This window comes from Dama dama, chromosome 13, assembly GCF_033118175.1.
Source record: "Dama dama isolate Ldn47 chromosome 13, ASM3311817v1, whole genome shotgun sequence".
Classification (NCBI taxonomy): Eukaryota; Metazoa; Chordata; class Mammalia; order Artiodactyla; family Cervidae; genus Dama; species Dama dama.
The window spans coordinates 23,002,461-23,028,877 of record NC_083693.1 but is presented as its reverse complement, the minus strand read 5'-3'; the positions used below and the strand labels follow the sequence as shown (position 1 = coordinate 23,028,877).

Below are 26,417 nucleotides of genomic sequence, written 5' to 3'. Positions count from 1 at the left end.
GAAAAATTCGTGATCCACCCTTTATTTCCAGCTTGGTTTAAGAGACTACAGCGGTTGAAACACTGGCCCCAAGACCACTAAGGGACGGCTGAGTCCAGGCACCCTGTAACCCTGGGCAACCTGAGGGTGGCTAGGTGCTCCCTCTGGGCTTCTCCCAGCAGCCATGGTGGGGTGACGGGCTTTGGTGTGCTGATACGTGTTTGCAGATCTCCAGCAAAAGCCTTGGGTTTGTAGTGTCCACCTATTTCTGGGGAATAAATCAAGGCATTGTCACCAGATTCACCTGCTAACGTGATGTCACTGATAGTGCGCCTTCATCCCCACCGGCCGATCCCAGAATGTCACTGCAGCTCCCAGCCATGGCTTTAAGGGAAACTGCAGTCTCCTCTGGGAGAAAAGCTGCAGGCCTAGGAGCTGGACAAGCTAGCTTTTAGAGAATCACTGCACACACACCCATGCCCTCCTCCAGGGGCTCTTCCCCACCCAGGGATCGAACCTGTGTCTCTTAGGTCTCCTGCATTGTCAGGCAGGATCTAACACCACCTGGGAAGCCCTTACAGAATCACCACAGAGAGCCAATTTCCTAATTTCAGGGACCAACTGCCACTGCTAGGAGCAAGTGTCTACTCACACATCTTTACAAGCCCTTCCAACAATAAAATTCTAGGCACAGACCAGTTCTAGGCACCTGGCTTTCCAGGTGACACAGTGGTAAAGAATCTGCCTGCCAATGCAGGAGATGCAAGAGACACAGGTTCCATCCCTGGGTCAGGAAGATCCCCTGGAGTAGGAAATGGCAACCCACTCCAGTACTGCTTCCTGGAGAATCCCATGGACAGAGGAGCCTGGCGGGCTACAGTCCATGGGGTTGCAAAGAGTCGGACGCAACTGAGCATGCGCGGAGGCACAGCTCAGCCACTAACATCTTCCTCCTCTGAACCGTCATCAAGCTGTATTTCTACCGCCTTTTTTCAAGTAGAAATGCAGACATAGAGGACAGACTTTGGACGCAGCAGGGGAAGGGGAGAGTGGGATCAACTGAGACAGCAGCACTGAAAAGGATACACTCCCTTGTGTAAAACAGATAGCCAGTGGGGGGTTCTGCATAACGCAGGGAGCTCTGCATAATGCAGGGAGCTCAAGCCCAGGCTCCGTGACAACCTAGACGGGCGGGCGGGATGCGGGGTGGAGGCTGAAGAGGGAGGGGCCATGCATATACTTCCGGCTGATTCGTGCTGCTGGATGGCAGAGACAAACACAACATTGTAAACCAATTATCCTCCAATTTAAAAAAATATTAGCAGAATAAATGACAAATCTTCCAACCCCAGGATGTTCTTCATATAGTTTAGATCCAGATTCACGAAAAAATAAAAAGCATTATTTATACATAATTAATTGTAAGTGGAACCTAATAGATATAAAATATACCGATAAAATTCTTCCCAGTGACAAGTCTTGGGAATAAGAGCACTTTGCCATTGTTACTAAAAGAGCTCCAATCTCAAAAAAAAAAAAAAAAAGAGCTCCAATCTCTTGGCAATTGTCAATTAATGATATATCAATATTCCTCAGAGTCTAGGTACTACATTTATGGTCCGTTTTACCGTTATTGTATAGCTGTTATTAGTAATCAAAATAAGAACAATTTCACGCACCAATGTGTCATGCATGTATGGACCAGAGTTACACGGGGTCATTTTTCAAAGGTTAAAAATAGAAATTAAATTTCTAACTAATATTTCATTATTAATAACATAACACCACCTCAAATTTATACAGAATTTTATGTTTAAAAGTGCATCAGGTGTAGTCAATAGATCACTGGAATTCAGTCATATCCGAATGCAGATACTGGTTTCCACTCTAATACTATTCTGAATACCAATTTTCCATTTAATTTTATTTGGAATAAGATATAGATTCATACTGATGAAATAAAATAAATACCTTAAAGCAAGACAAGAAAATTTAAATGTAAGTTTTTTTTCTCTGCCGCTTGGGCCTCCTCCCTCGAAGTCTATCAGTGTATGACATTCACTTGCATTAACCAAGACATCCTTAGCAGATAACATTCCTTCTTCATCTTATAAAAGGTCATAATTCCCTATGAGATAACTATCTTTCTTAATCTGGGAAAGGGCCATACTGACCCGCGACCCATGACTCACTTTGTACACATAAATTTAGAGTGTGCAAAAGGTCAATAATAACACGTCATTTGACAAATTACCCTTTTGCCTTAAAAACTTATGTAACTGTGCTCTGACCTCTAACAGATGGAAGAGTCCTCCCAGCTTTCTTCCAGGTCGTAACCCTCAGGTTGCCTCAAGTAAAATTTCCAGTTCTTTCTTACATCAACTACTGATTAATTTTTCATAAGCAATGTGGCAGACATTCAAAATTTACAAAGACTTACAGAAGAAAAAAAAAAAAAAAACTCTTCCCAACTCAGTCCTGGCAAACTGCCTCCTTTCCTTGGACGTAAGGCACTAACAACTTCTTGATCTCCTCCTAGGGATATTTTATGCATACAAAGCACAAATACAGTAGCACATGTAAGCTTATACCATTTTGCACAAATGTTAACATTTTACACACAAGGAAGTTTGCTGGTTCAGTCTCCTGTAAAATGGCGTGGGGAGGAATACATCACATAATTACGAAAATGCCTAAACCTAGTGCCTGGCACGGAGTTGGCACTAAAAAACACAGATTCTCTTTCCTTGCCCTTAAAAAGGCTACGAGGTAAGGTATTTTTAGGGTGCCCCAGAATCACTGAGTGCTTGTTAATTACAGATCGTCACCAGCCCCCTCGGCGTTTCCAATTCAGCAGGTCTGGTAAACGCCTGGACATTTGCCTTTCTAGCTAAGCCCCAGGTTGCTGTAAATACTACTGTTCAGAGCCGTCTGACCACCTAAAGGCTTAGTGAGAACTAAGACGGCCCAGATTGTAACGCAGGTTCTGCCTCTGGACCAAATTACTCTCCCTGGGGTTCAACTCTCTCTTTTCTTTTTAATCCAACAACTCTCATCTCAAAGGCTGTTGAGCAGGTTAAGACACAGCAGATGCAGGAGCCTCTGTCAAGGCAAACGCTTAAGAACCGTAACGTGAAAGCAACCTGGGGACGGGGGAAAGGTGGAGACAGCCAGGAGCACGGGAGTCGGGGCGCCCCAGCCCGCACGTGGCTCCCCATGCCGCGTCCGGGAACCCGCGGGGCGGTGCACGCGCTCGGGGTGGACCCCACTGGGACACAGTGCGCCGGCGGAAGGCAGAAACCGCATCGGAAAAGCGAGGTGGGAGGTTCCCGTTTCAAAGTCCTGAAACACAGGACAGCGCGTGCCAAAACCTCGTGGCTGCGGCCGCACGGGCTTACAGTTTAAACTGCGCGTAAAGATGCCCAGGACCCACGCGGAAGCCCCTGGGACACCCGCCAGGACACCCGCCCGCCCCGGGCCGGGGGCATCGGGAGCCACACCCCCGGGACGCGCCGCGGCGCACGTACGTGCGGCGGGCCGGGGAGGTAATGGCGAGGGCCGGGCCGGGCGGGGCGGGGCGGCGCACGGCCGGCCGCCAGGGGGCAGCCGCGCGTCTGCGGGCCGCGGCCGGCTGGAACCGGTCTGGCCGGAAGTTGGGGCGGTGCCTCGGCTTCCGCTGGGAGAAAGTGCCACGTGGCCGGCAGGAGAGAGGCAAACAACAAGATGGCGGCGGCGGGGGGGCGGGGTCCACCGGGGGCCCCTGAGGCCATGGGTCCCGCAAAGGGCGGCTTTCGCAGGGTGGGATGGGCGAAGTGATGCGAGGTCCCTTGATTCGAGCGTCTGAGGTCGCCCAACCAGACGCAGACGTAGACGGGGGCGTGGGCCCAGCGTACACCCTTCCCTAGCTCGACCAGGGTCACCGCCGCGCGTTCTCATGAACCCGCCGGCCAGCTTCTTGCCCGTTTCCATTTGTCCCCGCGTTTGTCTCTCCCTGCCATCAATGACGGCAGAAACGCCTTTCTCTGGGCATTTTCGTCCTTTGATTAAGTGCGGCACATCGAGCCAGGGAGTCCTAGTTGAATCAAAACGTGTTTCTCTTTGCTACCGTTTTCGGTTACCGTTTCCTTCCTTTGTTCAGAGGCTTAGCACTGCTTCTCTTCTGATAGAGGCAAAAAAAAAAAAAAAAAAAAAAAACCTGGATAATCTGGACTTTTAAGTAGCTTCCCGACCCTGTCCAGTCGCGGTGGGAGTTTGACTTGTACACAGGAGCTGCTTTGGGATCTCCCAAAGCGTGTGGCAGAGTCCGAAATTCTGTTACTTTATATCTGCCACCTTGTACGTGTTTTCAGAGAGAAAAAAAAAATTAAGTGTGGATGGTTGCAAATTACAAGGTGCAGGAAATAAAGCAAAATCAACTAGTGTTGGTGGCCTTTGCATAAAGGCCCGCAGTTTCCCCTTAGTTGTCCATGGATCGAGAACTGGAATACCGAGTCTTTCCACCTCTGCCTGGCCAATCATCCCGGTCCGTTTTCATTCTTCATCCTGTTTCGTTTGACTTGAGTTTGACGCAGGAGACCAAGTGTGGGTAAAAATAGTAACACAGCCCTTCGGCTTGTGGTGGTATATTAAAATAAAGGAGAGACGTTAGTTCTTGTTTTGTTTTTGAAATAAATTTCTCGTTTTTGAGAGTTAACACTCAGATTCTTCTCGCTAATTTATGAGACTGTTGACAAGTCTGAAAGGAAGCAACTGTTTTTGTTCTTAAATAATGGAACTCGCCTCCCAAAGGTTTGGGAATTTAAAGAAAAATTTCTGAATGTAAAAAGGGCCCTGTTACACGGACAAAGCAGAAGGACACGAATTTCTCTATGAAGACGCCCTTACAGTTTTCCTCAGTCTGGTGGGGATTTAAAAACTTGGGCTGTGATCAAAACTGCGTTGCTGTTACGTGATATACTAGAAACGGTATGATGGGGTCAGGACGGGGGAAAAAAAAAAAAACAGCTCAGTGTATATTAAGGCTTAAATGGGGATTTTTTTTTTTTTTTTTTCTTTAAACCCAGAGATTTGAGAGAATCTCCCTTCAGCCACTCCTGTTTTGTAACCGCGCCTTCAGAGGTGTCACTTCGGACTTGTCCATCACTTGCCAGAAAGGGGGCTGGAAGAAGTTTTTAAAGGATCTTTTTACCTGGAGCGGTTAGAACCGTCCCTTCCCTGAGCCTGGGGAAAGGATGCAAATCCTTAAGAGCGTTTCTTCTACTAAAAAGGAGACTTCCTCATTGTGTCTTGATGTTTTGCAGTGATTACCCCCTTCTCTGTCTCCTTCTGTACATACAGATACAAACTTGGGCAACTTTTTCTGCAAATGCCCCTGTTACTCAGGAGCACAAGAATTAGCATCCTCGGGCCTTCAGTTGTCTGCCTCCAGAATTTCACTAGCACTGCCTTCCTGTTAAAAGGAGAAAATGTATTTTAAATTTTTTAATATTTCATGATAGCAAATTTGATTTTTTTTTTTTTTTTTTTTAGGAAATTAAAAGAACCTGTAGCCTAGCAATTCAGAGATAACTTCTTTTAGACACAGAAGGAAGTTTGTTTGGGGGGATTATATTTGTACAACTTGGTACCTTCTTCACTTGACTCTTTCAGATACGTTTTTAGTTTATATTAAAGTATGTTCGACACAATATAAATAATACAGACAAATACAAAGAAAAAATCACTCAGAATGCCATTATCAAGGAAGAACCACAATTAAACAGCTTGTCTGTAGTTGTCCTAAAAGAGCACTAAACCTAGTTTGTAACTGATGTTTTGCATTTTGTCACTCAGTCCTGTCGGACTCTTTTCAACCCTGTGGACTGTAGCCCTCAAGGCTCCTCTGTCCCTGAGAGTCTCTAGGCAAAAATACTGGAGTGGGTAGCCATTAGCCACTTGTAGTGTACGTTTTCTAAGGTCAAGAAAGAATCTTTGTGATTTTAGAGCCTGCATGATATACTATCAGTTGAATATACCACAATTAACCACCAGCCTTTCCCTTACTACTGAACACCAAATTTGTCATTTTTTGCTCTTATAAAAAACTCTGGCATGAGCACTTTTGTACAAAAAGCTCTTCCTATATTTCTGTAGACTACAGCTCACAATGAAGCTGAGCTTTTTAAGGTGGGTTGATACATATTTGACCTGCCAAATTGTAGAGTCAATGGTGTTTCATCTGGACCCTTCAAATGACTGCATCAGCATTCCAGCTGCGATGAAATCCCTCTTTCTTTACTTTTTTTACCCTCACTTTTCTAACTTTTTAAATTATAAATCATATATTCATAGTATATTTTTCCCAATGTTTAAAAAATTGAAGTATACTTGAGTTACATTGCTGTGCTTTTGATATGAAGCAAATATGATATATTACTTTTGATATGAAGATGTGTCTAATAACTGTCAGAGATGGATATTTAACCTTAAGTTAAATATTTAAAAGGAACCCTTTCACTGTCAAATATTAACAATACAGAAACCTCTTTTCCTTTTAACAAGTTTTTTTCCTGTGTATAGATATGGTACAAAAGAAACTAATTGTTGACATTTTCTTTCCAATGTGCAGCAAGTATAAAAACTTTGTAGTTCTCTGACAGACTTAGGAACACAGCTTTGCGGGGAGGAAGTAGAGGTGGGGTACGTGTGGAGAGAGGAACATGAAAGCATCACTGCCTTACGTAGACTAGATAGCCAATGGGAATTTGCTGTTTGACTCAGCTGGTAACAACCTGGAGGGATGGGATGGGGAGGGAGGTGGGAGGGCACTTCAGCCTTCAAGTTGATGTTTGGAGATTCCTGCTGATGTTTAAAGCAATTACCCTTCAGTTAAAATAAATTTTTTAAAAAACTTTGTAGTTCTCCAAAATTGTCTAGTATAAATGAACTTTGGGGGTGGGTTTTTTGTTTTTTGTTTTTTTGTAGGGTAAAAATGTCTCTAAATCATCTATCATCATTTAATTTGCCATTCTCAATTGTTTTATTGTGAGTATGCTACTAAGACTATCCACAGGACAGGAAAGACAGCTCTGTTCAAAACAAGCTGACCAATTAATTCTGTTTCTGCTCTATGTTACTGTAATGGTACTTGGAGACTCCTTACCGGGGAACCATTTCATAACCTATTCTTCCAAAATTAACCTCTGTTTGCCAGAATCTTCTGTCTGCTCTCTGAAAATGATTTAGCAAACACAGAGAAGTAAAGATGAAAAAAAAAAAAAAAACACGTGAATGATGGAGCAATATCAGCAGCCATTCCGTGGACATCTTAAAATCACCTCAGAAAAATGTGATCCCCTCTTTCCTGGGGTAATGTTAGTTCTGAGCACCACCTAGAATTGTTTGTTTTGTTTTGGCCACAGCATATGGGACCTTAGTTCACTGATCAGGGACCAAACCTGGGTCTCCTGCACTAGAAGCACAAGTCTCTGCCACCTATACTTTAAAAAAAACCCTATGTGCTAGCCTCTCAGTCGTGTCCAACTCTTGGCGACCCCACAGACTGTAGCCCACCAGGCTCCTCTGTCCATGGGATTTCCCAGGCAAGAATACTAGAGAGGGTTGCCATTTCCTGCTCCAAGGGATCTTCCCAGACCCAGGCCTGCATCTTCTGTGTCTCCTCATTGGATTCTTCACAACTGTGCCATCTTTAAATGAAGTCCTTCTAATTACTAGGCTTGGAATAAGATACATTCCATTAAAATGGAGAACATCATTTAAGAATATTCAAAAGGGCTTGGGGGTTCAAGAACTATTGTATATAGTAATCATTATTCTGTAATAGATTTGCCTTTAGTGACAATACCCCAGTGCAGAGGCTTGTCTCTGGAAATACAGAATTTGAGGCCAGTTACTAAATAGTCTAATTGTACAGATAGCAGTAGGCATGAAAATATTTTTTATTAATAGCTACATCAACATTGTGCATTAGATTAAAATCTATATATTATCAGAGATTCATTCACTGTCATCCTTTCAAAACAGCTCTAGATTTATCATTTAGATTAGGGGATGTTTATCATTTAGATTTCATAGCTGATACCTAAGGCAGTAAATGGATGAGTATGTTTCATTTTAGTTCTTAATTTAAGGGACATTGAACAGTTTTTGGAAGCTATAACACTTAGAAACCTGTCTCCTAAGAGCTGAGGTTTAAAAGTCTACTGATAAAAATGAAGAATTTGGGGGAGAAACATTATTTTTTATTTCCAGAGACTTTGAAAACATCAAGATTCCATTCTCAGCACAAGAAAAGTTCTTGCAAATTTACCCCTTAACTCAGCACTAGGGGAAATCAAAGAGGGAATCTCTCAGTTGTCTCCTGTCCTAGCCTGTCTTGGCTGCTGTCGGCAAGGTGTGGGCACGTTCCCACAGGGTCAGGGCCCTCGAGGTCTCAGCATGACTACCTTTCCGTCTTGCTAGTTGCCTTTTCCCCGTAACAAATACCCCTAATGCGCTGCTCTCAGCCTTTCAAGGTCCCTTGGAGCAGCAATTAGAAACTGGGGCTTGACAGTCAGAGGAAATCAGAGTTGGTTTCTGGCAGGATCTCTGAGCCTCAGTATCTCCCCCCAGATATTGGGGGTATCTTTCTCTTTGTTGTGAGGATGGTATAGTGGACAGTATGCAGTGCTTAGCACATTGTGTGTGTGTGCGTGAACGCACTCCCACGCATTCACTCAATCATGTCTGACTCTTTGAGACCCCACGGACTGTAGCCTCAGGCTCCTCTGTCCATGAAATTTTTCACGCAACAGTACTGAGGTAGTTGCCATTTTCTACTCCAGGGGATCTTCCCAATCCAGGGATCACCCTGCATCTCTTGTGTCTCCTACATTGGCAGGTAGATTCTTTACCATTGTGCCATCTGGGAAGCCCTGCTTAGCATATTGCCTGGCACAATTAATTTCTCAATGGATGGGTGGTGTTGTTAACACTTCTGCTTCCTTAATCTGCTTTTTACCTGTGCTCGGTTCCTCATTCTCCTTTAGTTAATTGCCTCTTCATGGGTCTCCACCCCTCCAGCCTAGATCCCTGAGCTGCTGGCTATTCCTTGCCCCACCTTCCCTTTAAACATGCTCTTTGCTGTCTTATCTGCCTCGTAAATGCCTCCTCATTCATCAAAACTCAAACCTTACTACCCGGATGATGAAAGTATAAATTGGTATAACTTCTTTGGAGGGAAATTTTTGCAAAAAAATCAGAATTTAAATGCACCAACTTACAGATCCAGGAATTCTACTTCTAGGAGTGTATCTTATGAATAATCTCACACATGGGCAAAAAAGAAATATATACAAAGATAGCAAAAGACTGTAAAATCTTACATGTCCAATGGAACGCTAATATAAAATTTTGTATTTATCCCTACAATGAAATAGGGCAATTAAGAATAAATGAGCAGTTCCATATGTACTGATTTCCAAAACATATTGTTAAATGAAAAAAATCAAGTTATAAAAAGCCTAGTAGAAAATGCCTCCATGTGGCTGAAGAGGAAGGAATGATACATTTATATTATGTTTACATTAATGGGATGGTGGTGGTGACCCCTGATGATCAGTCAAGGATCTAGATGAGGAAAGATTTCCTTTTCACTATATACTTTTTGCTCTTTGGGGAAGATATCTTAACTATTTGCAAAAAGTATTAAATTTCTTTAAATTAAAAAATATATATACCCTAACTCCAGCAGCTCTTCATTTTGGGAAGACTTGGCTGACCCTCTCCCACCCTTCCCAGGAAATTTCTACCTCCTTCCTACTTTCTGAGTTGCCTTGCGTTTTGAATGTAACTTTATTTATTTATTTTTTTGGCATGAGTATTTTTTTTTAATGTAACTTTAAACCCCATTGTATTGAATGTAACTGTCCACATAACTGGTTTCCCTCAAAACCCAGAGCATCTATCTAGAAAGTAGAATTGATATGTGTTCATTTTTATGTTCTAATAATCCAGCACAAGATGATACACACACACACGCGCGCGCGCACAGTTTTTTTGGAAAAAATGAATTAAAAACATCTCCTATCACAGTCTCTCCCACCACTGCCCTGATCCTATTCTGGTTGTCCACAAGAGAATCTGAGCTCTGTCTAGCTTCACCTTTATAATCTGGCCCACCCTTTATTATTGGACATTCCCAGCAAACCCTGTTATAGCTCCTTGGTTGTTTAGTCACTCAGTTGTGTTCAACTCTTTTGGGACCTCATGGACTGTAACTGGCCAGGGGCCTCTGTCCATGGGATTTCCCAGGCAAGAATATCGGACTGGGTTGCCATCTCCTCCTCCAGGGGATCTTCCTGACCTAAGAATCCAACCAGCACCTCCTGCATTGCAGGTGGATTCTTTACCACTGAGACACCAGGAAATCCTTATAGCTCTTGCTACAGCTAACTTTTCAGTTTTTTTTAGTTGTTGTTAGTTTATCCTGTTCTGGTTGGTGTTTTGTTTTTCTTTTTTTAATGGACAATGTCTTCACACTCCTTGCCTTTGCATATGTAGTTCCCTTCACGAATGTCCTTTCCTACTTCTCCAGTTTAGTTGCCTTCATTTAAATCACTTCCTCTTTGAATCCTTCCTGTTTTTCTCCTGTCTTAGTCCATAAACTTAATGTTCCCATGAGTCTCTGATCAAACTTGTAATCCCTGGTATTTACTGCAGTTATTTTACATGTTAGTCCACCTGCCAAAAATATAGGACTTTTCAAAGACAGAGATTTTTACCTTGTTTATTTTACTCTTCCCAGAATTTATGCCTGGCATAAGGCAGGCACTCAATCAATACTGTTAGTTGGGTGAATGAACAAGGCAACAGTCAATGCACATGGTATTTTGAAGGGCAGCATGTGGTGGCCATCTACAACTTGTTCAGAGCGATATACTTGTATGCTGTTGTGTTACATTCATATCTCAGCCTGGCCCCTTGAGCCCGAACCTTTTGCATTGGAGTAATGCAGGTGGAGAAATCTAATTACATGTGCCCTCTTTAAGGCCCTTAAAGCAGAATTGCTAGATTTAACAACTAATAATACAAGTTACTCAATTAAATTTGAATTTCCCAGAAACAACAAACGATTTTAGTGTAAATGTATTACAAATGTACTTTTAAAAAAAAGTATTCATTGTTTATCAGATATTTAAACGTGACTGAATGTTCTCCTGTATTTTATCTGGCAGCCCTATCTCAAATTCCCAAACCCTGTCTTCCTGCATTCTAACTCAGTGATTCTTCTTAGAAAATGTTATAAACTATGCAGCCTTATCATCTTTATTAAATATAAGCAACCAAAATCTACCAACTCTGCTTACTAAAATTTAATGCATATTTAAACACTTTGTCTTCTTCCAAAACTCTTTTATTATATTTTAACCATTAGAGTTAGATTCTAAGGTATATGAATTTAGCCTCTTAGTCACTTTTTTTATTTTCTTAGTCACTTTAGAATTGGACCTGAGAGGGAAAATCCAGATGATTTTACATCTTAAATCTCTCTCTCTCTCTCTCTCTCTCTCTCTCTCTCTCTCTCTCTCTCTCTCTCTCTCTCTCTCTCTCTCTCTCTCTCTCTCTCTCTCTCTCTTTCGCTCTTTTTTTGTTGTTGTTGTTCTTGTCTCTATCCCGCAGTAAATTTTAAATAACAGGAGATTACCCCGGTCTCCGTAGGGCGGTAGGGAAGTCTCTGGGCCATTAAAAACCCTGCAGAGCTTTTTGGTCTGTAAAATACCACTTCCCTGCAGAGTTATGGGGGTAGCCACACTACCCAGCTTTGGCACCTGCACTAACCAGCTCAGCAACCACCAAGTATTGTTACAGACTAGGCTTTCCCGATTTCAGTTTCTTGGTATTGGTAAATATTCTCGCAGTGGAAAAAAATTAAAGCACCAAACGCAGCTGCACCTATTTTTGTCTCAAAGGCACAATTCCCTTTACATCAAATCATATTCCCCTGCAGCTTCAACACGGATGACAACTCCACACGACACAGCTTTTGGCTACACGTCATTAATTAGTTTTCTCTGTGGTTATGGAAAGATAATGTCACAAGTATATCCCTTTAACATCCAAACTTGAAAATTACAGGCTAAACACAGTCCTGTGTATCTAAATGCACGCAGAACATCTGCTTAGAACTCCAACCTTACAGCTCTGCGTTCTGAAAAACAAGAAAGGTTCATCAAAAATTACTAGGAAGTGGTGACTGGAAAGTGAGGGATTTAAAACAAGACGTGTTAAAAAGGGGACAGGAGTGAAGACATGGCTTAACAGGGCCGCGAGGCAGGAGGGAAATGGCTCTGTTGGGAGTGGAAAATCAATTTGCCAGGGCCGTGGTAAGTCTGGGACATCACCTACACCCTCGTGAGAATCCATCCCGACTCCCCCACTACTGTCCGCGGTCAGAGCGTGAGGACAAGAGTAGAAGGTGGGTACTCTCACAACCCAAAGACCACCGAGCAAACCGTCTGAAACGAACTGAACAGAGTTAATGTGTCAAGAGCTTTACTTCCGTGAAGACCAACATCTCTATTTCACCCAGTTGTTTTCAGGATGGCTTCTAGAAAATATTGCTTGGTAAGGGGAATCGTTTCTGAGCCACAGACTGTATCTCAGATGTTCACGTTATAAACACCAGAATTGTTCTTTATTCTTTTGTAAAAGTAAGCCAGCGATAGACTATCGCTTAACCTGTAAATCAGAAGAGCTTCTAACATGGAGAAAGTTCTTTGACGACTAAGAGGCAGAAAAAAAAAACTCACAGATTATCTTTTATACTGTAAAAGCCGATCTACAAAAAGAGGATAAATTTCCTGATGCCCGCTAAACCCATCCTGTTGCTTCTTACACGTTTATTCTGGTTTTTGGTAGTTTTTAATAGTTATAATTTGTCAATCCGTTTGTAAAAAAAAAAACGAGTTTTCCTTGCTTCAGATCCTAATCATTTTTAAACCGGTTGACAGTCAATGTGACTATTTACGAAGTTGTTTCTTGTGTCTCGTTCCTGTGTTAGTAGCCCTTTCTGCACCAGAGTTCGATATGTAAGATTTTTAGTTTTCTTAACTTGATTAAGAAAATGCCTGTTCATTCCGACTTTACTTGCCTAAGTACTGGCCTGGAAATTGGGAACTGAATTTTAATACGTCTAGGAAGATAAAATGGAGACCCTCACTTCACATTGTAGCTTACAACGGAGATGAGAAACAGGGTTCCAGGCAGGAAATGTCCGGGCGCCTTTAAGAGGAAGCGCGGTAATTTTCCACCGCCCTGCAAGCCCCGCCCACGCGGTAGGCGGCTGGGCGCCGCGAAGTGCGGCTGCGTGGCGCGCGCCTCCTGTTGCTTGGAAACCACCTCCTCCACCCTCGGCGCCCAAAGTCCTTTTGTTTCCAAGATGGCCTCTGAGTCCTCTCTTAAAGAGCCAGATACAAAGCCAGTTGAACACCCTTGAGCTTAGCAGAAAACAGGAGTCGTAAGGGCTGGCTTTAAGAGTGTTCTGTGCCAGTAGCCAGTATTTTACTTTTATAACGTTAAAAAAACCTTGTAGTTAGGTCGTCTGGATGGGAAAAAAATCAGGGAGCGCTTCAGGGTGTGTGTTAAGTCATGGACTAAGAGATGTGGTAGCGCTTTTGGCTTCAGAGTCGGTGATACATTCGCTTCTTTTTATAAAAATTCTCGTTTTTCCTGTTAAACTAGCTCAGGACGAAGTCTTTTTAGATTTAAACTAGCTTAACCATAGAGACCATATAATTACAAGGAGCTGAATCAGGGTAATAGCCCCTGGCTGTGTCACCTTCCCTTTAAAAATGTTTTTTCTATTTTTCTCTTTCTTGGGAAGTTAATTTACATTCAAATTAATGGAACTATATAATTATTGGAAGACTGTAAATTCCTCTGGAGATAAGTAACCGTGTTTTCCCCATCGCTTCCCTAGGGCCACAGATGGTATAGAATTTGCCTGCAATGAAGGAGACCTGGGTTGGATCCCTGGGTTAGGAAGATCCCCTGGAGAAGGGAATGGCAACCTACTCCAGCATTCTGGCCTGGAGAATCTCATGGACAGAGGAGCCTGGCAGGCTACAGTTCAAGACACATAGAGTGGGATGCGACTGAACGACTGACACTTCACTTTGTATCCCAGAAGTGTTTCTGCCTATAACAAACCTTCAAATAATGTTGTGAAATAATTCTAATTAAACTATGGAGCCTTTATACTCTGGAAAGCACTGTTCTATGAAGCCGGTTTCCCCATTTTGTCTCTCATTTTCAGATGAGAAACTAAGCCACCGGGAGGTTAAGTGCCTGAAGCAAAGATGGAAGGAAGAGTTAAACCCGACTGTCTAAGGAGAGCCTGTGCTAGCCTGCCATTGTGCTGTACTGCTGTCTGTAAATACCGCAGAGAGTACACAGTATCTTCTAATTGTGGCGCTCTCAGAGAGGAGTGTGAAAATCTGTTTCTCTGAAATCTGTTCTGCTTTGTCATGAACAGACTTTTCACATTTATATCAGGGCATTTAGATGCTTACCCATACCCTGAGCTGGAAAGACCCAAACTCAACCAACCTTGGTGGCAGGTGTTGAGGAAATATAATTAAAAACAAAATCTCCTGCCAACCCCCAAAAACTCTCCACAGAAGCAGAAGAGAAAGAAAGCCGTTTTACTACTGAATAAGCATTAAGCCAAAATATGATGTGCATCACAGGCAATCCACTGAGAGACTGCAAAGATGGAAAGGAATTTCACTTTTACACAGCAAAGCAGATATACCCTATTATTAATACTATCTGTTCTCAAGATATATAGTACCTAGGAGGGCTTGACAGTACCATTTGTCACGTATAGTTCATCCTAAATTCACCTTGGTAATTTGTAGCTGCTATCTGTATCAGCCAATTGGTTTACCCAAAGAAAAGACTTCTTACATATTTACGACAGGAGGTAGGTTGGAAACTTGGAAACAGGGACCTTCTGAAGTTAGACTCCTACTGTCCCAGGGAGAATTGTCTTTCCGTAGAGAGAAAATAGGGATGTTATCTTCCTTGATGATTCCATTTCAAAGAGATAGCTCCCAGGTCATTGAGAAAGGCATTCCTATGTTGTAAAGTTGGCAAGAGGCTTATTTAGCTTTTAAAAAGGTTTGTGTAATTCTTAAAGGGCCAGAGAAGGAATTTACAACCACAAAAATTCTAATGTAAATAGGGAAAGAAACAGGGTTGGGGGAGAGAGGTCTCTTTCCCTTTCAGGACTAGGGAGATTTATTTAATTTAGATTTGTGTTGACCCTGACACTGGATACAGGGACAACTTAGGCCAGTTCTTCCAATCAACGATTCAGCTTGCATTCAGATTTTCACTACAGGTCCATCCTTCCCACAGACATAATAGCCAAGTAGCAGGAAATCAGGAGAAGAGTATTACCAAACGTTGAGGGCTGAGTTTTCTATTCTAGTTCAAAATCTTACATCCTGGTTTCTTTGAAATGACAGCTAATTCCTAGCAGATGCTGAGTGAATTTGCATGCTGCAGCAGTCAGGAGGACTTGTCCAAGAACTGCCAACCGGACAACTGGATTTGATGTTCTTTTATTGAGTTCAATCTGGAGTCTTTGGTCTTCTTGCAGTTGCATGACAGGGAGGACCTCTTTTCACCACTCGGTCTCCTGAATCTCACACTTGTATCTTAGCTTCTTTAACAAAAGGCTCTGACTGCTTGTGGCCCCCACACCTTAGCGTGTGCTAACACCTCAACCTGGCCCACCACCTTCCTCCACCATTTCTACTAGCTAGAATGGCTCAGCTAGCAACATAACTCACCTAGACCGACCGACCTGGAGTTCTTCCCTGGCCCTCTTCCCTACCCACTCACCTTCCTCTGATCTAATTTCCCCTGGGCTCCCAAAACACTTGGTAATTTCCCCTGTCACAGCACACACACACGTGTGTGCGTGTGCGTGTGCGTGTGTGTGTGTGTGTGAACTCATGCATGATGTACTTGTCCATAAGCTTCATGAGAGCAGAGTTTTTTGCTTTTCTGTTTTTTAGATCTTTGTATTCCCAGCACCTCACAGCAGAATACCTGGATGAATAAGTCTGAGCTCTCAAACTGGTGACCTACAGGCCTCACCAAGCCCACCAAATCAATTTTGTTTGGCTCTATTCTCAAATTTGTTTTTTAAAATGTCAGGTCACATTTTAAAATCTGGATTTACATACAGATCAGGGTCTTTGACTTCTCTAGGAGAATGATCTATGCCCCTAGCGCCCTGCCCCCAAACCTGTTTCCACGTGGCAGCAGGCACGCAGTGCAGAGATGGGCCCCTTTGACCAGACACCCGCGCTTCGCTTTATTGCAGCCTTGCCACTCCCTGTTGCTTCCTCTTTGAGGCTCCGTGTGAGGTGTCCTTTATACTGAGTATGCACTGATATTTTTCTTGCAGTTATCTCTCTCTCAGCACCAAAAGAGAGAACAAGGCTAAAGCATCTTTCAAGAACAGTGGGAGAGAGCTCATTCATTTCTTGGAAATGAAGAGTTGCCTCCATGCTTATAAGGCACATAAAATGTGTCTGTCTCCATTTTTCTCAAATTTACCTGCTTTGTTTATTTACATTATCTTCTTGGTTCCTATAGATATTTGAGTTTTTGACCCTGAGAATAGATACTCAAAAGCTGTTTGAGGAAAGAAAAACAAGCCATTAACTGCAAATGGTTAAAATTCCAAACTTTTTAAGTCCGGCTTCTTAAACCGACTTCCCAAACTACCACCTTTAGCCAATCTTTCAATATCACCCTAGACATCTTTTTTAACATGTGTTGCATTTTGGTTGGGTGTGCACATGACACACCCAGATTCCTGTAGCAACTGCCTTATCAAAAACCACTGAGGTAAGTTCAGCTCTGTGCCCTTTGTCCTTAATGACTCAATAGGCATAGAACGCATACAACCAAAATAAGTTCAGTCTATGCAAGTAATTTCCCACAGCACCTTATATATGATAGACAGTATTTGATGCATAGAACTGAAAACTATTTTTAAAACATAAAATGAGGAAATGGTTAGTCCTGTTGCTGTTAATGGTTATATCAAAATGAGCATCTGAATAAATACCTTCAAAAAGATACATGCACCCCAATTTTCACAGCAGCACTATTTACAATAACAAAAATATGGGAGCAACATCAGTGTCCATCAACTGATGACTAGATAAAGAAGATGTGGTATATTTATACAATAATATTGCTCAACTATAAAAAAATGAAATTTTGCCATTTGCAAGGACATAGATAGATTTGGAGGGCACTATGCTAAGTGAAATAAGTCAGAGAAAGACAAATACTGTATGATATCACTTATATGTGGAATCTAAAAAGATGAAGTTGGTGAATATAACGAAACAGATTTAGAAAACAAACTAGTGAGGAGAGGGGAGCGGGGGAAGGGCATGATCAGGGCAGGGGATTAAGAGGTACAAACTACCATGTATAAAATGAATAAACTACAAGGATATATTGTTCAGCACAGGGAAAATAACCACTATCTTATACTATAAATGGAGTATAACCTTTAAGAATTGTGAATCACTCTGTTCGTCTGAAGCATATATTATTGTAAATAAAAAAATAAATACTACATTTTCTCTTTAAACACTAGTGAAACGAGACGTATTGATGCATGTACAAAGTAGAAGGATATTATTTATTCTGTCTTGCATGAAACATGCCAAGAAAATATATTCAAGAAACATACCAAGAAAATTCATATTCAAGAGTTTATAAATATTTTTAATCCCAGAGTTATGTTTAATGGAACTTCTGTTTTCAAGGAAATATTTGAAATTATTATATCCTTCTAAATTCTCAGCTTAGGGACTTCCCTGGTGGTTCAGGGGCTAAGACTCTGCACTCCTAATGCAGGGGGCCTGGATTCAGTCCCTGGTCAGGGAACTAGATCCCACATGCCCCAACTAACACCTGGTGCAGTCAAATAAGTAACTAAATAAATAAATATTTAAAGAATAAATTCTCATAGCTTAGAGTCACCTTATTTGAACAAGAATCCTGTCTGCTTTAGTGGACTGGAAAATTTTTCAGTACACCTGAAATGTCCTATAATACTGAGTGTGGAGTGATGATGTGGAATCAATACAAAGTTCCCTCTGCTCCAGACCGGCTTTGACATCATGAAATATGTAGTAAAGTCATCTGTCCCCTTCTTCTTGCCTGGGGTTTTAGAGTCATTAAATTACTGTTTTGCCTGGCCTTATTAGTCCTTTCCAAATATGCAGAATTATTAAGGCAGAGGATTCCCTGGTGATCCAGTGGTTAGGAATCTGTGCTTTCATTGCCACGGGCTCTGCTTCAGTCCTTGGCTGGGGAATTAAGATCCCATGTGGTGCAAGGTGCAGTCAAATAAATAAGATATTAATAGGGCCATCAGTTGGGGGTAGGATCAGTTAGAAAAAGCTCACAGTTAATTGTGCCATTGTTGTTCAGTTGCTAAGTCATGTCCGACTCTTTGCAACCCCAAGGACTGTGGCATGCCAATAGCATGCTCCTCTGTCCTCCACTGTCTCCTGGAATTTGCTCACATTCATGTCCATTGAGTTGGTGGTACTGTCTAACCATCTCATTTTCCGCCATTGCCTTCTCCTTTTGCTTTCAGTCTTTCCCAGCATCAGGGTCTTTTCCAATGAGTTAGCTCTTCCCATCAGGTAGCCAAAGTATTGCAGCTTCAGCTTCAGTCCTTCCAATGAATATTCAAGACTGATTTCCTTTAGGATTGACTGGTTTGATCTCTTTGCAGTCCAAGGGACTCTTGAGGGACTTCTCCAGCACCACAATTTGAGAGCATCAATTCTTCAACGCTCAGTCTTCTTTACGGTCCATCTCTCACATCCATACATGATTACTGGAAATATCATAGCTTTGACTATATAGACCTTTGTCAGCAGAGTGGTTTCTCAGCTTTTAATATGCTGTCTAGGTTGGTCATAGCTTTCCTTCCAAGGAGTAAGTGTTTTTAATTTCATGGCTGCAGTCACTGCCTGCAGTTAATTTTGGAGCCCAAGAAAAGGAAATCTGTCACTGCTTTCACTTTTCCCCCTTCTGTTAGCCATGAAGTGATGGGACCAAATGCCATGATCTTATTTTTTTTAATGTCAGATTTCAAGCCAGCTTTTTCACTCTCCTCTTTCACACTCATCAAGAGGCTCTTTAGTTTCTGCCATTAGAGTGGTATCATCTGCCTATCTGAGGTTGTTGATACTTCTCTGAGCAATGTTGATTTAGCTTGTGATTCATCCAGCCTGGCATTTTGTATGATGTACTCTGCATATAAAGTCAAATAAGCAAGGTGACAATATACAGTCTTGTCATACTCCGTTCTCAATTTTGAACCAGTCAGTTGTTCTGTGTCCATTTCTAACTATTTCTTCTTGATCGACATACAGGTTTCTCGGGAGACAGGTGAGGTGGTCTGGTATTCCCATCTCTTGAAGAATTTTCCAGTTTGTTGTGATCCACACAGTCAAAGGCTTTATTGTAGTCAATGAAGCATAAGTAAATGTTTTTTTCTGGAATTCCCTTGCTTTCTTTATGATCCAGTGAATGTTGGCAATTTGATCTCTGGTTCCTCTGCCTCTTTGAAATCAAGCTTGTATATCTGGAGGTTCTTGATTCACGTACTATTGAAGCCTAGCTTGAAGAATTTTGAGCATAATCTTGGTAGCATGTGAAATGAGCCTAACTGTAGAGTACTTTGAACATTCTTTGGCATTGCCTTTCTTTGGAATGAAAACTGACCTTTACCAGTCCTATGGCCACTGCCGAGTTTTCCAAATTTGCTGGTATATTGAGTACAGCACTTTAATAGCATCATCTTTTAGGATTTTAAATAGCTCAGCTAGCATTCCATCACCTCTACTAGCTTTGTTTGTAGTAATGCTTCCTAAGGCCTACTTGACCTCACACTTCAGGATGTCTGGCTCTAGGTGAGTGACCACACCATCGTGGTTATCTGGGTCATTAAGACCTTTTATGCATCATTCTTCTGTGTATTCTTGCCACCTCTTCTTAATCTCTTTTGTTTCAGTTAGGTCCTTACTGTTTCTATCCTATATTGTGCCCATCCTTGAATGAAGTGTTCCCTTGATATCTCCAGTTTTCTTGAAGAGATCTGTACTCTTTCCCATTCTATTGTTTTCATCTATTTCTTTGCGTTGTTCATTTAAGACGGCCTTCTTATTTCACTTGCTATTCTCTGGAACTCTGCACTCAGTTGGGTGTATCGCCCTTTCTCCCTTGCTTTGCGCTTCTCTTCTTTCCTAAGCTATTTGTAAAGCCTCCTCTGACATACCCTGCCTTTAAATCCTCCCCCACCCCATCCCACCCCCGCCGTCAGTTTTCCTTGTAGGCACACTTACAAACAAGTCATGGATATACAGTGGAGTTCTCAAGGGAAATGTACGTTAGGTAATTTTAGGTCTATTAAACTCATGACTGAAGAGTTCTACACAGGAGGAGAAAAAACAGTCAACTAGGCAGATTGCTTTTCTTTTGGACTTGAGAAAAGAGAATGAGCCCACCACCCATTAGAAAGAACATAAAATCAAGTTAGAGTTCTGAGGCCCGTGTTTTCACGAAGAGACTCAGTAGGGTTGGGAAGATGGCTGTACCAATGAGAAAATGGAGATGTCTCCTCTCTCAGAGCTTAGAAGCTGTCCCCAAGTTTAAATTTCAGTCTCTGTTGAAATGAGACTGGTGACTTTTCCTTGGTGGCTCAGAAGGTAAAGAATCTGCCTGCCATGCAGGAGACCCAGGGTCTATCTCTAGGTCAAGAAGATCCCCTGGAGAAGGGAATGGCTACCCACTCCAGTATTCTTGCCTGGGAAATCCCATCCATGGACAGAGGAGCCTGGTGGGCTACAGCGCATGGGACTGCAAAGAGTCAGATACGACTGAGTGACTAACACACAGATGCACATGGTGTTGGTACAAGAACCGCAAGGGCTTCCCAGGTGGTACTAGTGGTGAAGAACCGGCCTGCCAATGCAGAAGATTTAAGAGATGTGGGTTTGATCCCTGAGTCAGGAAGATCCCCTGGAGGAGGAAATGAAAACCACTTCAGAGAAGGGTGGTGGGCTATAGTCCGTAGGGTCACAAAGAGTTGGACACAACTGAAGCAACTTAGCACACACACACACGTGCAAGGACCACACAACCTCTAGTAGGGAAGGAAGCTTATTGGTAAATTGATTGATTGTATGTGATATAAAACAGACTCATTCGGAGAACTACATTTACTTGTGAGAAACTGAAGCCTTGATTACTGCCATTTCTCTAAGCAAGCTGCTGCAATAGTTGTGTCCTATCTACAAAAATAGAGAATACTTAAATACTTAATCTTTGCAGGTTTTCATTTGCTTCAAAAAAAAGGGTATTGCAAATACTTTGGTCCATGACTTTAAATCTATTCAGGACTGTTACTTTATCTGATGAGGAAAACACTCTGCTGCATGCTCACCTCCCAGTTGGAGTCAGAACCCAGTCGTGAGTCTACACAGGACTTTTCTCCTGTCCTTTCAGCATTTGTTTCCTTTTTTTTTTTTTCACATGTTCCATTTTTCAATAGTTTCCTCTAAACACCCAAGAATGTAGGTAAGTAGAAGAAAGAGGCCAAAGCAACAAGAGTTCAAAATCTGTTACCTATGACACACTTTCAGGGACGCATGATTCGTGTGTGCTCAGTCGTGTCTTACTGCAACGCCATGGACTGTAGCCCACCAGGCTCCTCTGTCCATGGGATTTCCCAGGCAAGGATACTGGAGTGGGTTGCCATTTCTTCCTTCAGGGCATCTTCCCAACCCAGGGATCGAACCTGTGTTTCTTTCGCCTTAAATGTGTGGTCTGTCTCTAAAGCTTTTGGACTGAGATGTCTCAAGAATGCAGAAGATCCCGCAGCCCAGGAAAATCTACTGACCCAGTTTCCCAAGGAGAGTAAAACTCACAGACACCAAGGAGGGGCTCCGTACATGAAAATGTGAGGTGGGGCGTGATGAATTCTACCTTGTTTTAGAACCAGGAGTGGGAGACTACAAGTCTTAAATTTAGCCACGGGAAATGATCGGTCAGAATTTCCATGTATTCAAATCACGGGTAATGTAAGATCTAGCACACAGGCCACAGGCTTAGGCAGGCTAGAGGTTTAAACTCAGTTTGCTTCATTTTGTAGGACTCTCACACAAGCTGTAAATCGGAGGGCCCCTGGCTCTGGGCCCCTGTCTGTTTGTGGACAGTAAATTTACATCCTTTGTCCCCAGAAGACAAGCTCAAAGCAGTAACCTTGGCTACCGTTGCTGCACATTTCCAGTTCTATGCTCAGTTTTAGAAAATGGGTTAGGGGGAAAAGGGAGAAAAAAAACCATTTCACTTTGCCTCAGTTATTGACACCGAGAAGCAAGCACTCCTCAGACTGTTCAGAGGGGAAACAATGAGTCATTCATGCTGTCAGCCCAGGTGGTGCGTGAATTCCAGACAGGCCGCTGAGTTAACCCCTGCAGGCCTGCTCTCCACCATGGGCTCCTTCCCCCCACCAACCAAGCCCGTGGCCTCCCCGGAAGAGGGGCGGCGAGGGGGCCCGTGCTGGGAGCAAGTCCTAGCGGTAACCGAGGCACTACCTCTGCAGGGTCAGTCCTGGGGGGCCTCGAGCTGTTTGTCACCCTGTGATAGGCTCCAGGAGAGGGTGGAGAAATGAAAACACTCTGCCGGGGATATATTTAGTTGAAGTGCAGCTGGGGAAGCGCTTAAACAAGGGAGCTTTTGTCCTCATGCTGAAGTGTTTTTCTTAACTCCCCAAGGCTGAAACAGCTTAAGCCACTAGACTGATTTTTCTCCCCACTCGATTTTCTCTTCTTTGGGGGATGTTCTTATTCTGAAACTTTAGAATTACCTGGGGTTTGTTGAGCAAATTTGATGCCGAACTGACACAAAAATCTCCACAGTTAGATTAATTAAAATGCAGATAATTTCTGAGCACATCATATGTGGTTTGTGTGTGTGTGTGTGTGTTCATCGCTCAATCATGTCCAACTCTACAGGCACCATGGACTGTAGCCTGCCAGATTCCTCTGTCCATGGGATTCTCCAGGCAAGAATGCTGGAGTGGGCTGCCATTTCCTTCTCCAGGGGATCTTCCTGACTCAGGGATCGAACCCGAATCTCCTGCATTGCAGGCAGATTCTTTCCTGTTTGAGCCACCAGGGAAGCTGGTACCTTCTTGCAATTAATTTACTGTTGATTCACACTGGAAGTTAGGTATTTTCAGATGCCTTTACTGGGACAATGTATGGAGTTAAAAACGTAATTAAGTTTTATAAACTGACAGAACCCTGTTTCACTTGAGCTGATTCACATTTTCCAGTAATGAAAGATTTACTTCTGCGCCGATGAGCACAGCATCTTTGCAACAGATTACTGATGAGCCATGTAATGGTTCCTGTTCACGTCCTCCTCCAAAAACCACCGAGAACTGCCACCTTGCTACGAGGTTTTTCAGCCACCATATCAATGTTCTGTATCAAGGGCACACTGTCTACTATTAAGAAGTACTGCAGGAAATATTTTACATGAAAATCCCATTTGCAGTTAAGAATCCAGGGCAGAAACTGCTGGTCAAGAAGCTCATGGTTTGGGTTGATACAAGAGAGCCAGGTTGTATTAGTCAGGATTCTCTAGAGAAACAGAACTAATAGTGTGTGTGTGTGTATGAGTGAATGAAGAGAGAGACAGAGACTGATATTTTTGTTTGTTTCATGTCTTTATTGACAAGGGGTGGGGGGGGAAGGTCACAGCATCTCAGACTTTATTCAAAGACAAAAATGGCAACAAAGGGCACCGACAAATAACACGCATGGTCCTTAAGGCCCTGGCTCTAAGGCCATCCTGGAGGGTGTGGGTGACTTCTCAGCCCTTCCCCTCGGCCTGTCTCTTCCTCCTCCATGCCTCACGGACACCCCTGAGTTCAGTTAAAACTGTGCAGAAACAAAGTCCCTCTAGAGGAGGTTGGGCCCTGCCTGGCCAGCGTCACCCACGTGGCAGCCCTGGGCAGCTGGAGAGTGGGGGTCACTGGTCACATGACCCCCCAGCCAATGGCCAGGCCTCTCTGTGGAGTGGTCAGCCGGACTCTCCCCGAGGGAGCCGGCTTTCAGGAAAAAAAGACCAACTTGGTTCACGAAGGGCTTGGGTAAAACGCTTTCCCAGAAACCTTAAGAAAGGAATCTCTCTCAGATTCCTGGAGCATTGAACAACTAAAATGGTCACTGGGTTGCCTGGAGGAGGGAGCTTGGTGAAAGGCAGCCCGCTGGTTCCTCAGAGGGCTCAGCGAGGGGCTCGGCGGTCTTTGCACAGACTCCATGGTGGACCCGTGAGAAGCACGATGAGGGAAATGGCACATCCAGAGGGGCTGGGCCCCTGCTGCTCTCCAGCCGCCTCGCTCCTCCTGCTTGCTGGCTTGGGATCAGAGGCTGGTTTTCAGATGTGCCCCAGGAAAGAAGGTCTGCGTGGGCTTGAGACCCCAGACGCCGAGGCTTCTCTCCTTTCAGTCTGACGGTGCTTATTCCCTTTGGCCAGAGTTCCTCTCCCATCGTCCTCTGTCCTGCTCAGTCGACAGCAGCTTTTCCTTGACATGTCCAAATCTTTTTTTTTTCCCTCCCCCTGAAAGATGTCAGGATGGACACCTGCAACCATTCTGCAGGGGTATTCTGTTTATTGTAAGTAGCAGTTCTGCTAACATTTTTATACCTGTAAAAATCCTGGGCACAGGCCAGACACCTGTGGTGCCAACGTTCATGTTCATGTTGGGGTGTAGACACGGTGAGTCAGCAGCAGCCCCGGACACACACTTCTCCCCTACTCTACACACAGACATGGGAGGGCAATGTGAGGTTCCTGTCTGGGCAGGGGCCGGTCACAGGCTCAAAAGACACTTGGCACATCGATAGTCACTTTCGAGAAACCCTGACTCCAGTCCCATGCGGTGAGCTTGGTTCCAAAGGGAACCTCAGCTTACAAGGAGCCATGAGCTTGAGGGGTCTTTTATGGACAAAGCGCTCCCCATGGGCACCTCCCCTTCTCTGGACCACCTGCCACACTAGGAAAGTCACCTGGGGAAAAGCCAGGGTTCTCTGGCCCCTTTGCGTTCCACGACTGCTCACCAAAACTCGAAAGCTCAGAGAGCAAGTCCAGTTACGAGCTCTGAGGCTTGGCTCCTCTGAGTCGAATAGTGTTGGATCCTCGACACCTCGGCACCCACAGGAGGACGTGGTGGTGAGTCGGGGTCAGGGGAGGGAGTTCTCAGCCTGCCTGGCAGATGCACACACACTACGGCGAATGGCGTGGGCTCACCACCACTGCCAAGGTCAGAAACCAAGAAGAGACATAAATATCGCACTTTTGGTCAAGGCATTTTCAAGAAACGACCACAGAAACAACGGCCACTTTTGATATTACAACCTACCACCTTTGGCAACTTTCAAAGAAAACAGCCATCTCCACCCCAAGCCATCAGAGAGTCCAAGATCCCTTTATCCTAGGCCCCAGTTGAAACAGTCAAGGAAGGAAGACGGACCAACGGAGGGCAAGAAAAGGCAGAAGCAGCAGATATACCAACACCTACAGCGCCCACCAGTCTGGGTCTCTGCCTCCTTGCAGGAACCCCCTGCCTTGAACCTCTTCTTGGGGAGAAGGTGAGCTATCAGGGGGGCCCAGCTGCTGGAGACAAATGAGGCAAACCGAATATGGGAGCCGCTGGTGGCCTGAATCCAGAGTTGCGACCCCCAGTCTCTAACCACAATCAGGGACACCCCATCCCCCCCTCCTCAAAGAGGCTTTGTTCATAGGAATGTGGGGTGCTCTGGTGACTATCCTTCACCGAAACCTCAATTCAACAGCCTAAACCAGACTCCTCTGCGTCTGCTGCATTAGTCTGGGGTGTATGGGAGAGAAAGGTAGTGTGACTAAGCGGCTGCCCACGTCCGACAGGGCACACTCAGGTGAAATCGTGGCACAGCTCAGGACAACCCTCTTTCGTGTGTTCCGGCTTCCCAGAAGTACAGCCTCTGCAAGGGCCTAGGCCTTCCTCTTCCCCTGCCCCCATCCCTAGATAAGCTCCATCTGGGAACCCAGCCCAGCCGCTCTTGTAAAGATATGTTACAACACTGGCTAAGAAAACAAAAGCAGGTTTCTGAAAAGGTATTGTGCAGCCGGAAGCGGCATCTGTCTTCGGGTTCCTGTGGCTGGGGGTGGGGTTCCTTTGGTTTTGACCACAGCACTTCTCCGCTGCGGGGGGGGGGGGGGGGGGGGGGGGGGGCAGGCTCGGCTTGGCTTTTGCAGAAGCTCGGTTACTATACCGAACTTCACAGAGG

At 43.9% G+C, this 26,417-nt stretch overlaps 1 long non-coding RNA gene across 1 annotated transcript; it reads left to right on the top strand.

Annotated features, from left to right (window-relative positions):
* The first annotated feature begins 3,313 nt into the window (after positions 1-3,313).
* Positions 3,314-14,214, top strand: LOC133067751 (uncharacterized). Its single transcript, XR_009695393.1, has 2 exons — positions 3,314-3,524; positions 13,937-14,214. It is a non-coding gene; the product is annotated as an uncharacterized LOC133067751 (long non-coding RNA).
* The last annotated feature ends 12,203 nt before the right edge of the window (positions 14,215-26,417 follow it).